Here is a 14,417-nt window from a genome sequence, read left to right as displayed (position 1 = left end):
CATACCTGAAGAAAAGTAGATTACAAGTGGAATGAACCCTGCATTATTCTGTGGCAAGGGTTCCACAGGGTAGGTCAAATATTCATGAGGCATCATTATTCACAGTCCTAACCCTGAGTGCTCAGTTAGGACATTATTACCAATACAATGTGAGCCAACAATTCTGTATGGATGAGAGATGTAGGCATTATATCCATCAAAGAGGAAGCTCCAAATAGATAAGCAACTACAACACTCTGGGTACATGTCTGATGTACATAATGCAAACTTTTTATGCACAGATTTTCAATAATGTAAAACGGTGATACTGCATTGCCTTCTTGGTAGTAGGTCATGTTGTCCTGGGTGTTATGCATTTGCAGGATCAATTATGTAGGCTAAAACTGTAGTATACAGCAAGTGAGTTCAACACTAATAACCTTGATAAAAACTAGCCTATAAAACAGCAGTAAAGGGTTGAAAATATCCCAGAAACAAGTTTCACAGATCACCATAAAAATACACTTACTCAGATTATAAAGCACTCTCTTGTAGTTACTGGAAGCATAAAACATTTCCTTTGTTTTTGGAAGGGCACTCTGATATAAGAAAATGTCATTATTCATTGCTTCATATATGGTAGTATAAAAGACACTTTCTTTGACTTCTGTGGTAAAAGTAAAGGCACTATGTTAGACGTTCTGGTGACATATCACTGTTTCTTTATCAATAACCTTTATTGCATCATATCAGAATCATCAAGGTTATCCCAGCTTTTCAAAATGGTAGTAGGGGAAAGTTATCATGAGACAAAGCTTTGTGTTCAATTTTTTTAATAGAAAAGACTTGCCTAGAATGGAAACACAAGAGCTTTTTTCAAAGTACATACCAGTTTTCATGGAAAGGAATGTTAAATAGTTACTAAATCTAATTTTCTACTGTCTGTCTCAGGGGTGCAATGCACAACCAATGAATCTTATATGGGGTTTCTCAGTGTCTTATTCTGATGTTCTTGGTTTCTTATTAAAGAAAATGTAAATTGCTCCCTCTAACACACAAAATACTTTTTGTGTACAGGAACAGGCAAAGCTCTCAGGGAATAGCCTACATCTCTCAAGCTGTGACCAATCATTTCACTGTTGGAATGAAAAGATAATATAAAGTCTCAACTTGTTTGGGTGGGGGGGGAATGATAGTCTCAGTTCCACCAATATAAATTGCCAGCTACCTTGTTCTTATTTAATGTGGGGTGGTGAAGAGAAAACTCTTTCCTCTTTTTACATTGTCTTTATGCCCAAAAGAATTGCTTGCTTTTATAAATTCATTGTATAGTGCCCCAAGGCTACTTCTGTTTGTACTATTTCAGGTATCCATGAGGCTACAAAGAGAATCTGCAAAATTCTATTCTGCTAAACTGTGAATGGAATACCATGTAATGCAAACAGAAGCACCCTGAGGGCACCAGTGTGTGTGTGTGTGTGCGCGCATGCATGTGCACAGGTGCGCGGGCAAGAGACAGAGAGACATAAATAAGAAATCACATATAGAAATCTTTCTCTTGGAAGAATCATAGATACTGAAATGTTGAAAAGCTGTTTTGCTCTGTTTTCCTGGTGTTTAATTCCAAGGTGCAGTTCCACCTCAGCCATGAAACCCTAGTTGACCTAGGGCAAGTCACATGTTCTCAGCCTCCAAGAAAAGCAATGGCAAACCTTCTCTGAACAAATCTTGCCAAGGAAACCACATGATAGATTTGCCTTAGGGTCACTATAAGTTGGAAATTAGTTGACGACACACAACAACAATAACAAAAAGCCTGTTTCTATACAACATTATTCAGCACTGTTGGGCCTATGATGTATCTCTGCTTAATTATGCATCTTACCTTATCAAACCTTCCATAAAGCATCCTTTATTTTCAATGGTTATATATGAATGGAAATTCTCCAATAGGGTGTTTCTGCTGTTAGAATTGCTTCTGTCAGCTGAAGTGGAAGGAGGCAACTGAATCTTCTCCTACAGTCCTTTGCAAATTCTGCACTAGGGAGCCTACAAATGGATTTGGTTCTGAGTCAGTTTGGAATGACTGATGGACAAGGAAAGGAACTTCTATCACACTGCTGGTCAGGCACTGGTGTAATGTTGGATTTAGCCCAATATTCAGAATTTTAAACATAGTGTGTGTGTGTGTGTGTGTGTGTTTTAAGAGTTGTGTAAAAATAGAAAGAAATGTCTGTCTTTATAATCTGTTTCACCTTTTAACTTTCCAGTTTCATTCTGTTGCTGTAGTGAATTCAGAAGCTTTTATTGTTATTCTACTCATGGAATAAAGAGACCAGACACAAATGTATGGATCAAAGCAGGGCCATTTATTAACCTATTTATTGAGTTCTTAACAGAACTGCCACTAGTATCATAACCAAACAGATGTGGGAGACAGGGAAAGCTGCATACTGGTGTCTTACCACAGACTATTTTTGCAGCTTCTTAAGGATGATAACACCTGGGCCCTCAACGACAGTCCATTAATTGGGTTGCCATTGGACAGCCCACATAAGGAAGCCCAGTAAGAAGTCACCCTTCCCAATCTGCAAAGATTAAAGTCGGGGTATACATTCAAGCCAGACCCAAGGTCCATTTTTTTCAGCCACCCCCAGGTCACAAGGCCCATAGGGATGTTTCAAGAAACTTTCCTAACACCCAGTAGGGTGTCCAAGGTGCTCGCCAAGATCAAATTCAATGACTTTATGCCAAATATTATTGATTGAATCCAATTAGAATTAAAATTATTCTAAGCCAGATTGACTATCATTAAGACACCACCCAAGCCAATTTCCACATGCCGCTGGTAACAGTATGGGGTAGGTGAAAAACCTGTGGAAAAGGGAAAAAATTCAAACAAGCTTGATACTATCCCAGGGTGGGTGGGTGGGTCGTACAATTGCTCCAGAATGAATGGGAACTGGGGGCGATGTGATCAAACAACCTAGCCACGCCCCCAGAAACCCAGTAGCCATGACAACAGTGCCATGGCAAATTAAGTCCTAGTCTCTGCCCATGGAAGGCCTAGCAAACAGCCAATCCCTACTTCACAACCTCTGGTGTGGGATTTCCATTACTCAAAAATGAAAACATTCAATTTCTCTCCTTATGCAGAATTTTCATCTAACCACTTTCTTTAGTAGGTTTTGAGGTACTGGCTAGGGATAGAAGATTGTCAACTTCACTTTCTTATCCATTTGAATATATATATATATATATATATATATATATATATATATATATATATAAAATCTTCAATGTGTTTCTGAATATCAGATGTGTAAAATTTGGTAAATTCTACAGAAATAAATACTGTAGAAATGAAATTTCCCCAAGTGAATTTATACCAGTCGTATTCAATGGTTCAACTATTTCAAACATAGAGAAGAACATGGTATCTGTCTGCCCTGCCATAGAACTGTTAAAAAGCATGTCAGACCAAAAGAAGGGACAGATTTCAGACTACAGTAATTGCAGTTCAAGGCATCTGTGAAAATGAATGAATATTAAAATGCACAGGGTTGTTTTGTGCAGCAAACATCACTGTCATCAGATACATAAGATATAGAATGAAAAAGTGGAATAAATATAAACCAAAAGGTTGAGTGAACATATAAAAGAGAAACAAAGGCTTGAAACATCACACCATGCCCCCAACCTGGCTTTTTCCCAGCTCCTTTTTCACCAGGGAAAGGTCATCTTTCCACAGCAGTGGCCTTTTTTCAGTGTTTCTTTGGCACAGTATGTGTAAATGCTGCATTGCTGAAATGCCATGGATCTGATGCATGTGCAGTCAGCCATGCAGCTTCCCAGCAGACTGGGGGCATACTGCTGTCTGAACTGTCCACAGGGAAGATGGCTCTTTTTGACCATCAGTTTCACCCCAGAGTTCACTTGATATGCAGTACACCCAGAAATGATTCTGTTTGACTTTTGCCAGTGACAAAATAGGTTAGGAGAATGAAGAATAAGCATGGTTGAATAAGATGTCAGTAAGCTACCAGATCATCTCTGATATTGGAAGCTAAGCATGGTCAGATCTGATTAGCACTTGAATGGGAGACTGCCAAGTAATACCAAATGTTGTAGGCTATATTTTAGAGGAAGGAAGTGGCAAAAAATATTCTCTGCCTAAGAAAAGTCTATGAAATTCATGGAATCACCATAGGTTGATAGGCACACAAATGCACACATAGAAGCTACTGTCTGACAAAAGTGTCAAGATAAGTAGCAACAAGGAAATCTCTGAAGTCATATTGCAAGACTTGCCAGGGGAAATAAACTTTATTAATGATTTTCAAGTTATCCAAACACCATAGGTCTCAATCTGACCTTTTAAAGAGCTTCACCCAAGTCAGAATAACAACAGACAGAGCCTTATCAAAGGCTAAAAACATGGAAAAGAACAACAGATGTTCTTTATATAATCAATATGCTTAAACCTCAGAACAGATTCCTTATCTTTTATAAATCAAAGCCAGAGTAATTTCACAGTCCAGCATGATGATGAGATACACTGTAAAATATAGGATTAGAATAAAATCTTGTAAACCAATATGGAACTGGGACATAAACTAGTAGGACTGTGAGAACCATGGCCAAAAAAAAAAAAAAAAAGTGCTTTCCTACAAATCAGATGTTATATTCTTTTAAACACATCAAAAGAGCCCAGGGATGCCGCTGCATTGCAGAAATAATCTAGGTTTATACTACTTTAACTGACATGGCTCAGTGCTATAGAATTTTATGAACTGTAGTTCTGTTAGACATTAGACATCTATCAGAGACCTCTGGTGCCACAACAAGCTATGAACTTTATCACATTGGCCCTGGAACGGGCCTGTAACATTCCAAAATGGCACGTTCTGGGGATGGGAGGCGTCAGGGAAAGCATTTTATCGCACAGCGAGAATGTTGCTGCCACCACCGAGCGTCCCCATCCCATTCCAGATGTTTCCCAGAGGGGGTGATTTTTGGGAACGCTTGAGAAGCATTCCTGGAAATCGCCCCCTGGGAAACACATCCAGAATGGCATGGGTACGCTCGGTGGTAGTGGCGGCGGCGGCAGCGTTCTTGCTGTTTGATAAAATGCATTCCCCACCACCTCCCATCCCCAGAACATTCAGTTTTGGAATGCTACAGGCCTGTTCCAGGGCCAATGCGATAAAGTTCTACAATTCCCAGAATTCTAAAACACTGAGCCATGGCAGTTGAGGTTGTGTCAACCTGGATATTTCTGCAGTGTGGATGCTGTTTATGTGAAAATACATCTGAACCTCTAGTTCTCTGCAAACTTTTATTGCAAAGCAAGCAATAGTTCACCAACAGGGACTTTTGTACTAAGCCTCCTATCTGGGATATGAGCAAGATTGGGTAAATATCTGTCCTGATCACAGCTCGAAAAGAAAATGATAATCCTATTTTAGCTATGTGTTGTGAACTAGCTCTCAAACCATATAGTTGTTAATTATATATTAACAAGTAATTAACTCCTGTTAATCAAATGAAAATGGTAGCTGTAGCTACACTTTAAGCATTCGGCCATTAGATCACTTCCCAATGACATTAGAGTAAGAGGCAGCTAAAGGCCACATTCTATGGTCACTCAACAACTGCAAAGCTATTATTGGCTGAGGTTAGAAGAAAGCTAGTGTTGTATACCCACAGCCTGCTCAAGATAATTCCTTTCATTCATATTCTCTGTAGTCTTGTAAGCTTTTCTCCTTTCTTTACCCTTTATGGCTTTTCTCGGAAACACTCCCTAGGAGACTCCTCAGATAGAACTCTTCAGTCCTCCATCTTAGCTCCTCGGGTCCAAAAAGGGCTCAAAATATCTCACTGGGAGTTATACTTTTTAGATTGCATAGGTTTATGAGAGTCTTGCCTTATACAGTTTATTGTTAAACTTGCTATATAGTTTATGTGCTTGGAATGTGACTTTAAAAAAATGACAAGGCTACTAACCTTTAACTCTCTTCCCACACAACACCCTCAATTTCTCTTTTAGATTCAGTTTACTTTTAAACACTAGTGTTGTCCAGAACACTTGTCAATAGTAGCTTTTATTTCCCTACCACACATTTAAAATAATAATAATTTGTTATTTCTACCCTTTGTGTCATAAGCAGAGCTTCAGGATTGTCCATGCAAAGCGTGGAAGTATTTCATTTCCAGGAAGTGTGATGTGTTGTTATTCTCATACTCCAGAAGAGCATTAAATGAATTGACCTATACATGTTTCATTTGAATGGACTTGTGACAGCTGTGATTGCAGCTTACTTGCTTACTTCTGAGACTTTGTAGCCCAGCTGTACATTTTTGGTATATGTTTTAGAGCATCAACACTCTTTCTTTCTTTCTTTCTTTCTTTCTTTCTCTTTCTTTCTTTCCTTTCAGCAGTTAACTGTTTGTTTCAATCTCTTTGTCAGTGATCTTAACACTTCTCCAAAAAGTAGTAAATAGTCTTTATCGGAAGCTATTCAGATTTCTTTTTACAGCCTCAGTCATAGCACTTGTGAGTAGAAAATCTTTTGTAATATGTTTATTCTCAAATAATAGTGTTTTCTTTCTGCATCACTATATTTTCTGTAACTTTATAGAGAGACTGCAAATGGAAACTTCCTTTTTCATGCCTGAAACATGTTTACTTATTAAAAAATTCATTATTAGATTTTGAATTAGTATTATTATACTATTTTAAAGCTACTCTTCATTCATATGGATACCATCATGGTTTGTGTGTGTGGATATATATATATATATATATATATATATATATATATATATATATATATTGCTGACCAACATGAAATAATGAGAATGGGTTGTAAAAGGGCCACTTTATTCCTGTGAAACTTGAAGGGATAAACCTGGTGTGGGAGCAGCTGAGACAGATGTCTATTCCTCAAACTGCCTTCTCAGCAACCCCTGGATGAAACACCTGAGCTATGAGGGGGGGGGGGGAGGATTATTTTCCAGATTAGCTCTAAGAAAGATCTCTTTCTTTATCTTCTTAGTCAAATGACCTAACAAGAACATTTAAGAGACCCAAAGAGGGTGCCAAAATGTTCACCAGACTTCTAATTACCCCCCATTAACTGCCAGTGACTGCCACACCCAAGCCAATTGTCAAAGTCTGCAATCAACAGTATAGTGGGTAAAACCCACAACGGGTAGCTAAGAAAGGGAAAAAAAACGTTAAAGGGGGTAAATTCCTACTCGACCTTTTCTAAAGTGATCAGTAAAGCCACACTGAAGAAGAGTTTAGAGGGTGGGACAACAAGCGAAAGGATGGTCTGGGTAGGGTGGCACTGGCTTAAATAGCCTTGACTCCACGCCACATCTTTCCTGGATGCAGTGCCGAGCATCGTGCCCAATCATTTACTGGCCTCCATTTAAGAGGTCAGAAAATGCACGTCCCTTGTCAGTGTGGCCCACTGGTGCACTGTGGCATGTCTATGACAGAAGCGTGGTGCCTGGATGTGCAGACATGGTGCGGTGCTTACATCATGGAAGTGCACCCCGTATGGGTGGGGCTGCACAGTCATGGAGCCACTGGCAAAACCAGGGTTCTGGGGCATGTGGTTGCTGCGCACTCCAGAACCCTAGAATCAGCGCCTACACACTCCTTTTGGCACATTTGTACCAGGCCATTCTCATACTTTGGTCATGCCATGAGAAGGAATGACTCACTGGAAAAAAAATAATGCTAGGAAAGATGGAGTGATATAGCAAGAGAGGAAAACTTGCTGGTTGATCCATTTAATGGGTACTCAACAAGTAGAGCTTCTTCATGATATCCCCCACCTTTGGGAATGTCCGTCCTTTAGTACATAGGCTATGCAAACTGTTATATATTTTAGACTTCTTTAAAGAATGACACCTTTTCATGTTGGCTATTTTAACATGACTGGACTAATCAGTTTTCAAACATGAGGTTTCAGATCCTTGTTTTAACCTATGATGTAATAGTTTCCTTTTTAATGCTTGCATTTTATTTATATTTTTCCAGGAAACAACACAAATACAATAATAATACAGCAGAAATATGGTATGGCCTCTGGCGTATGGAGGGTGGGAGTGAGAATTATCAGTCTGCCAAGTCAGATAACTTGAGAAATTCTGAGGGGAAAAAATAACAAAAAGCTTTTATATCAGGAGAAATATTTGGACATATTAGGGTGTGTTAATTAAAATTGTGTATTCATTTTAGTTTTCATGCCAATGTGTTCAAAAATGTAGATGAAATTTCATACAGACTTTAAAAAATGAAGACTGATACAGAAAATAATGTTATAGGAAACGAAGAAAGAATCATCCCTAGTTATAATAGTAAATGTGGGCAATGGCTTGTATTTAATAAGTACTAGGTGATATACAGGGCTCCTAAATCAGGAAACTGTGGATCTCAACATAGAGAGACCATAGTGAACTGACTGTTTTCAGGCAATAGCAACAAAAGAAGCAATGAGCTTGTGGCAAGTATATATATATTCTTCTTGAAAGGAAACACACTGTGGCTCTACATAACTGGCAGGTTTATTTCCTTTGTACTGTGATGTTTTACATGACGGATCCAGACTTTTATAAACAGTATACAGACATGTAGAGCTCAGCTGACACCATTTGTCATTTATACTGTTGGGGGGGAAAATGTCATACATGCATTCTGTGAATGTAATTAAAATTTCCTCTCCAGTCTAGCACAGTGGTTCTGTAATTATATCTTGCCATGTTTCATTACAGTGATTTGACTTGACAAATGCAGACTATGTTAGATCAGCTATGCCCATATAGTGTATTTGTACTTGTTTTCTAAAATGTGTGCTTAAAAGGAAAGTGCTGTTCTCGTGCTTTGATTGAATGTCATGGGTATGAAAAATCCAGAGTATCAGCTCATAACCTGTTTTTGTTTTGTTTTGTTTTGAAGAAAAGTGTATGAAACTCACACTGCTGCCACACTGCAGAATTTACACTGCTTTAACTGTCATGGATCAGTGCAATGAAATCCTGAGATTTGAAGTTTGTTGTGGCACCAAAGCTCTATGTCAGAGAAGGTTTAAAAAAAAATTACGGGGGAGGGGGAATAAACTGACAGATGTTCCCACCCTCGTGTATAGGCTATGCTGAGCATCTCACCACTATATGCTCACTGGTCTGCCTGTGACTTCTCACTACTAATTATCAAATGTTACAATGGAACCAGTGTTAAAATGTGTGCCTGCACTATGTTTGCTCAAGCGATGGACTGGGCTAATTGTCAGATCTTTTGGACTTTCTCCAGATACCTGTGCCCCTTAACTAAGGCTGCATCTATGCTGCAGATTAATGCAGTTTGATACCACTTTAACTCTCATAGCTCAGTGCTATAGAATTCTGGGATGTGTATTTTTGTCAGATATTTATCCTCCTCTGGTGCCACAACTAACTACAAACCCTGGGATTCCACAGGATTGAGCCGTAACAGTTATAGCGACAACAAATTGCGACAATTCTGCAGTGTGGCAGCAGCCTTAGTGAGACAAACAGATAGCTTGGGCCAGAAGCTATCAAGCATTGTTACTGATGTGGTGTTGGTATGGTTGAATGACACAGTAAAGAGATTCAGGCTCTATCAACAGGCAGACTGAGGCCATCTCAGGCAACACGATTTGGATACCATGAAAATACAACAAATGGTTATCTATTTGTTTGGTTATTATATTTTTATTGGCAGGGAGAAAGAGAAAATATTGTGGCAATTTTTGCTTCATGTACTAAAATAACTTGGCTGGCTTTGGTAGTATGAATAATACAATGATTTGCAATTATGGGGATGTGTTGCCATTTGCTGTTCTGCTTTAGACAGTAAGGATGAAAAGACTACCTGGAGATTGTCTTACTCTTTACAGCAAGGGTGACAGAAAACACTATCAAACCACCACCACCCATTAGATTTTTTTTTAAAAAAATTGTGGAGTTATGGTGATTTTTTTCTTTTTTCTTTTTTGATACAAAAAGTGTGGCTAAACAGTGTATTTATTGCAAAAATGCACTTGCACTGAAACCAAGGATTTTGTGGGAATGTTTTTGTCCACAAAATAAGTTCCAAAATGTGATAATGTATTTAAAAGTGCAGAAAAGACCTTTTGTTATCTTATCTGATGGGAAGAATATTTTTGAAATTAATTGTTTTTTCATATAAGGAGGAAGTAAGTGAAAATTTACATGCTTATCATATGGAAAAGTGTGCTAGACCATCCCTATCAAAATCAATTGCCAGGGGAGTTACAAATTCTCAGCATGTGTCACAGGTTGCATTCTCAGCCTGCTTAATGGTAGGTTCATTTCTGTGTAACTGTAGCAAAAATGTTGGCAACTCTACTAAAGATAACAGTTTCAGTGATGCTGCATTTTATTATAACCTTTTGACTATGTGCTTCTTTGACATTTCAGTGTCGTGAAATTTCTCTATGAAACCAGTTTTCAAAGAGCCATACTTTAACTTTATTCACAGAGAGAAGTAGAAATATGTTAAAATTCATAGCTTTCAATGTTGAATGTATTTTTAATGTAGATAAAAGCTTATTTTTGCCTTTTAGGTGGACCAAAAAGTGTTTCATGGATACTGCTAAACAAGCAGGCATTGATAAATGTGAATCCACCGAATAGTGGGGAGGTTTCCCACACTAATACACAGATCAGTGTATGGCCCATGCTTATTTGCTGTTTTCATTAATGAGCTAGAAGGGATAAACAGCAGGCTAATGGCATTTGCATATGATAGTAATTTATAAGGACAGATAAATCATATGAAGAGGCCTAGGGAGATTAAAAAACCAGACATAAAATAACAGCATGGGGTTATCGTTGGAAGACTTCAAATACCATGTTGGCAACAATAGGCTTTGTCCTGACCTTCTGCACATGGGATAATTTTACCCACTAGGCACAGCTTGGAGTCATGATTTATAGCAGCATGGATGGCATTACACAGAATTGACTGGAGATGGTGGGAAGATAAAGCTGAATCGTCTTTGGCAAAACAATTTAGATCTTTTTTAACCAGTCTATTGCATCTTCTACTTGGTACCAAAACACATTTCCCCCCTTGGTATTTTCTTCTGTGCTCGCTCGCTCTCTCTCTCTCCCTCTCTCTCTCTCCCTCTCTCTCTCCCTCTCTCTCTCCCCAGCATTTTAACTCAGGCCTACATGACAATTATGTGGTAAATTAAAATATTCTGGTATATTCTATGTTTATATATCATTTTTACATGTTTCTATAGCCTGCTGTTTAATAAATATTGTGTCTTCAAATCAGAGTGATAGCAAATATCACTTTCTCTTATCACAAAATAATCCACTCTTCCCCCCCCCCCTCCCCGATGGACAACACTGTGATAAAAGATATATTGTGAATCTCTATGTATCTGACACTTGTGGTGACATTTAAACATGTACCCTAGGCACATCCTAATGCTCCCTTGACAGCTTGTATGACTTCTGTGTTGCAGAATGGAAACAATTTACCACTCTACAGTGAGATTATGATGAAATCTGCTCCTGCTTGAACTTTGGTCATCCACCTTCTCTATTTTGTTGTCAGCAATAGCCTTTTGGGAACCTGTGGCATGCTACTACCAAGCAAGCTGTTTTTGCCATTGAATGATGTCTAGAGAAGCTCAGAAGCACAGAGATAGTTTCAACTCTGTGGTTTTCCCAATGAGGTAATATGTTGTATACTTTTACCCCAAAGTGATTTCTTGCAGGTCTTATAGTTGAACCCTTGAATATGCTACCAAAACAACTTAAGAGTTATTGCTATACAGGAAGTGCAATGGAATTCCCAATAGGACAGCAGAGTGATGTGAATAACAATAAAGGACAAAAGATGGTTCAGAAGTCAGATAGAAGCAAGGGAATAAACCATGGGAAAGAGAAGCACCAGACAATGATGAACCCCCATAATTTCAACAGAGAAACAACAGGGAAAAAATAGATCTGAATGTAGGCCTAAATAGTGTCTCTTTTCCCCATGACAGTGAATTGTAAGCTAATGGTATATATTCAGTTAGAGATACAGATTTTGTTGAACTCAATAGTTATAACAAAACTAGCATTTTCATGCTACCCAACACTTGAGGAAATAGGTAGCTTGCTTCAAGCAGCCACACATTTGTGTGGTTTACAGGGCATGTCAATAATAATAATAATAATAATAATGATGGGGGAAACTATGTACATAAGTCTAAAATGCACATAATTAGCAGAAAATAGCAACAGATTTTAGTCAAAGTTGCAGAAAGTTGTTAGATTGTTTTAAGAAATGTATAAATTAGGAAAAATGTGTAACTTATGTGCAAATGTGAGTGTGTAGTGAGGTGGATGTTGAGGAAGTGAGAGCTAGAGGGGCTAATGGGGGCCAGGTGGAGGGAGAAGGCTCAGTAAACAGGGAGGAGGGGCCAGAGGCCAGAGGAAATGAGGAACAGGGGGAGGAGCAAGGGAGAGACCCAGAAGGTATAAGAAGAGAGGGGCAGAGAAGTGCGGGGAGAGTGGGACGCGGAAGAGGAGATCAGGAAGTGGCGGCCGCGAAAGGGACAGAGATAGTAAAAAGGAGCCCACAGCGGCACGGGACCCCAGCTCCTCTCCAAAGACGCTCTGGAGGAAGAGGCAGAGGGCCACACCAGGAGGTGGTACTGAGGAGCCCTCAGGTGGAAGGGGACTTTACACTCCAGGACTCAGAGGAGTGGAGTTTGCCCCGAAAAGGGAACTTGGAAGGTCAGTGGTGGGATTGTAAAGGTGAAAAGTGGGAGGTAGGACCCATCCCCAAAGAGCGTGAAAAAGCGGATGTGGAGCCCTTAGAGAAGTATTCGGTTGGAAGACGACAGGGGCCTGAAGAGACTCAGCCCGACGACCCATAGAACCTCCAGTCCTGCGGAAGTCTACCTTTGGAATAGGCAAAGGACTTGGAGGACTGGGAACTTTTGAGTTGTTGTGAACTTGTTTTGGTGAAGGGGAATTTACATTAAACTATTGTTGTTGCTGCAAGCCGAGTAAGTTTGTTTCTCACGAGGGCTACTGTTTGCCTTGCCACGTGCTTGCTCTCAGCATGCAACCAGCCCCGCCCACAGAGTGTTTGTAAAAATCACAAAGTGTCACATCACAACTGTGAGAAAAAGGAAGAATATCAAATGAGTTTCAGAGAAACATGAAGAAACTGAGATTGAGAGTTTTTCATATCCTTATGCTTAGTACCCAAACGTGAATAAGAATTAGGACATGCTGTCTGTCTGAATCCATGTTGAATAGCACCATATAGTTTTGGCTGTTTTACTGGAACTGTTGTTAAGAGTATTAAAGCTCAGTGGCATGGTTATCAATGTGTTCTTCCAAAGGAACCAAAAGATGAGCAGTTGGAAGATGATTTCTGATATACACTTCCTGGGCATATTTTGCACTATAGTGCTGCCAAATGGGGCTATGTGATTGACATAAATCCACATGGAAATATAATTATCATATATTACTTTGCTATCCAAAAGTTCTGAGCAGGCCCACTTGGTGACCTTGGGCAAGTCATACTCTCTCAGCCTCAGAGGATGGCAATGACAAACCCTCTCTGAAGAACTGTGACACGAAAACCCTATAATAGGTTCATCTTGGGGTTGCCAAAGGGTGAAAATTATTGGAAGGCAAACAACACACACACACACGGTATAAAAAGATATGGTTTATAGCTATTATGGGAAAATGTTCCGTAATATCTCTCTGAAGAAAAGAAATGTTAAGCCAGATGCATTTTGTTTAAACTGATACTCATTTACTGAATATGCCAATGGTGAAAACACTGATACCAATACTCCAGATAAATACAGGATAAATTGGCAAAAATAAGTTCAGTTTCAAGAAAAAGGACTAATTTGAATAATTTGGGCTGTTTGATCTTATTACTGGCCCTATTATTATAATTTTGTATTTTATATGGCCATAGGAGGTCTGGACAAGAATTGATTTTATGCCATTGTTTTATTTCATATTTTATTTTATTTTATTTTGCTGTTGTAGAAGTAATTGTTGAGGGGGGGGGGGGAAAAAAAGGGGGAAAAAATTTTTTATTTTTTTTTCTTTTTTTAATTTACAATTTATTAAATAAAGAAAAAAAAATTTTTTTCAGTTTTGGAATGCCTATAAATTTTTTTTGCATTCATGCCCCCCCCCCTTTTTTTTTTAGGGTTGCATGTTTATGGAGCAGACCTGACACATTAGCAGTCCATTATTTTTATTAACATATTCATTTAACAGAAACCTGTCCCAAGGAAAAAATAAGCTTTTATTGGTTTCCTGGGCTTTATGCCCCAGCATGAAATTAAATTATGGGGGTTTGTTTGTTTTGTTTGTTTTTGATGTATGGAGGGGTG

The sequence above is a fragment of the Sceloporus undulatus genome, chromosome 5, assembly GCF_019175285.1.
Source record: "Sceloporus undulatus isolate JIND9_A2432 ecotype Alabama chromosome 5, SceUnd_v1.1, whole genome shotgun sequence".
Classification (NCBI taxonomy): Eukaryota; Metazoa; Chordata; class Lepidosauria; order Squamata; family Phrynosomatidae; genus Sceloporus; species Sceloporus undulatus.
The sequence above is the reverse complement of the archived record's forward strand: the minus strand, read 5'-3'. Positions refer to the sequence as shown.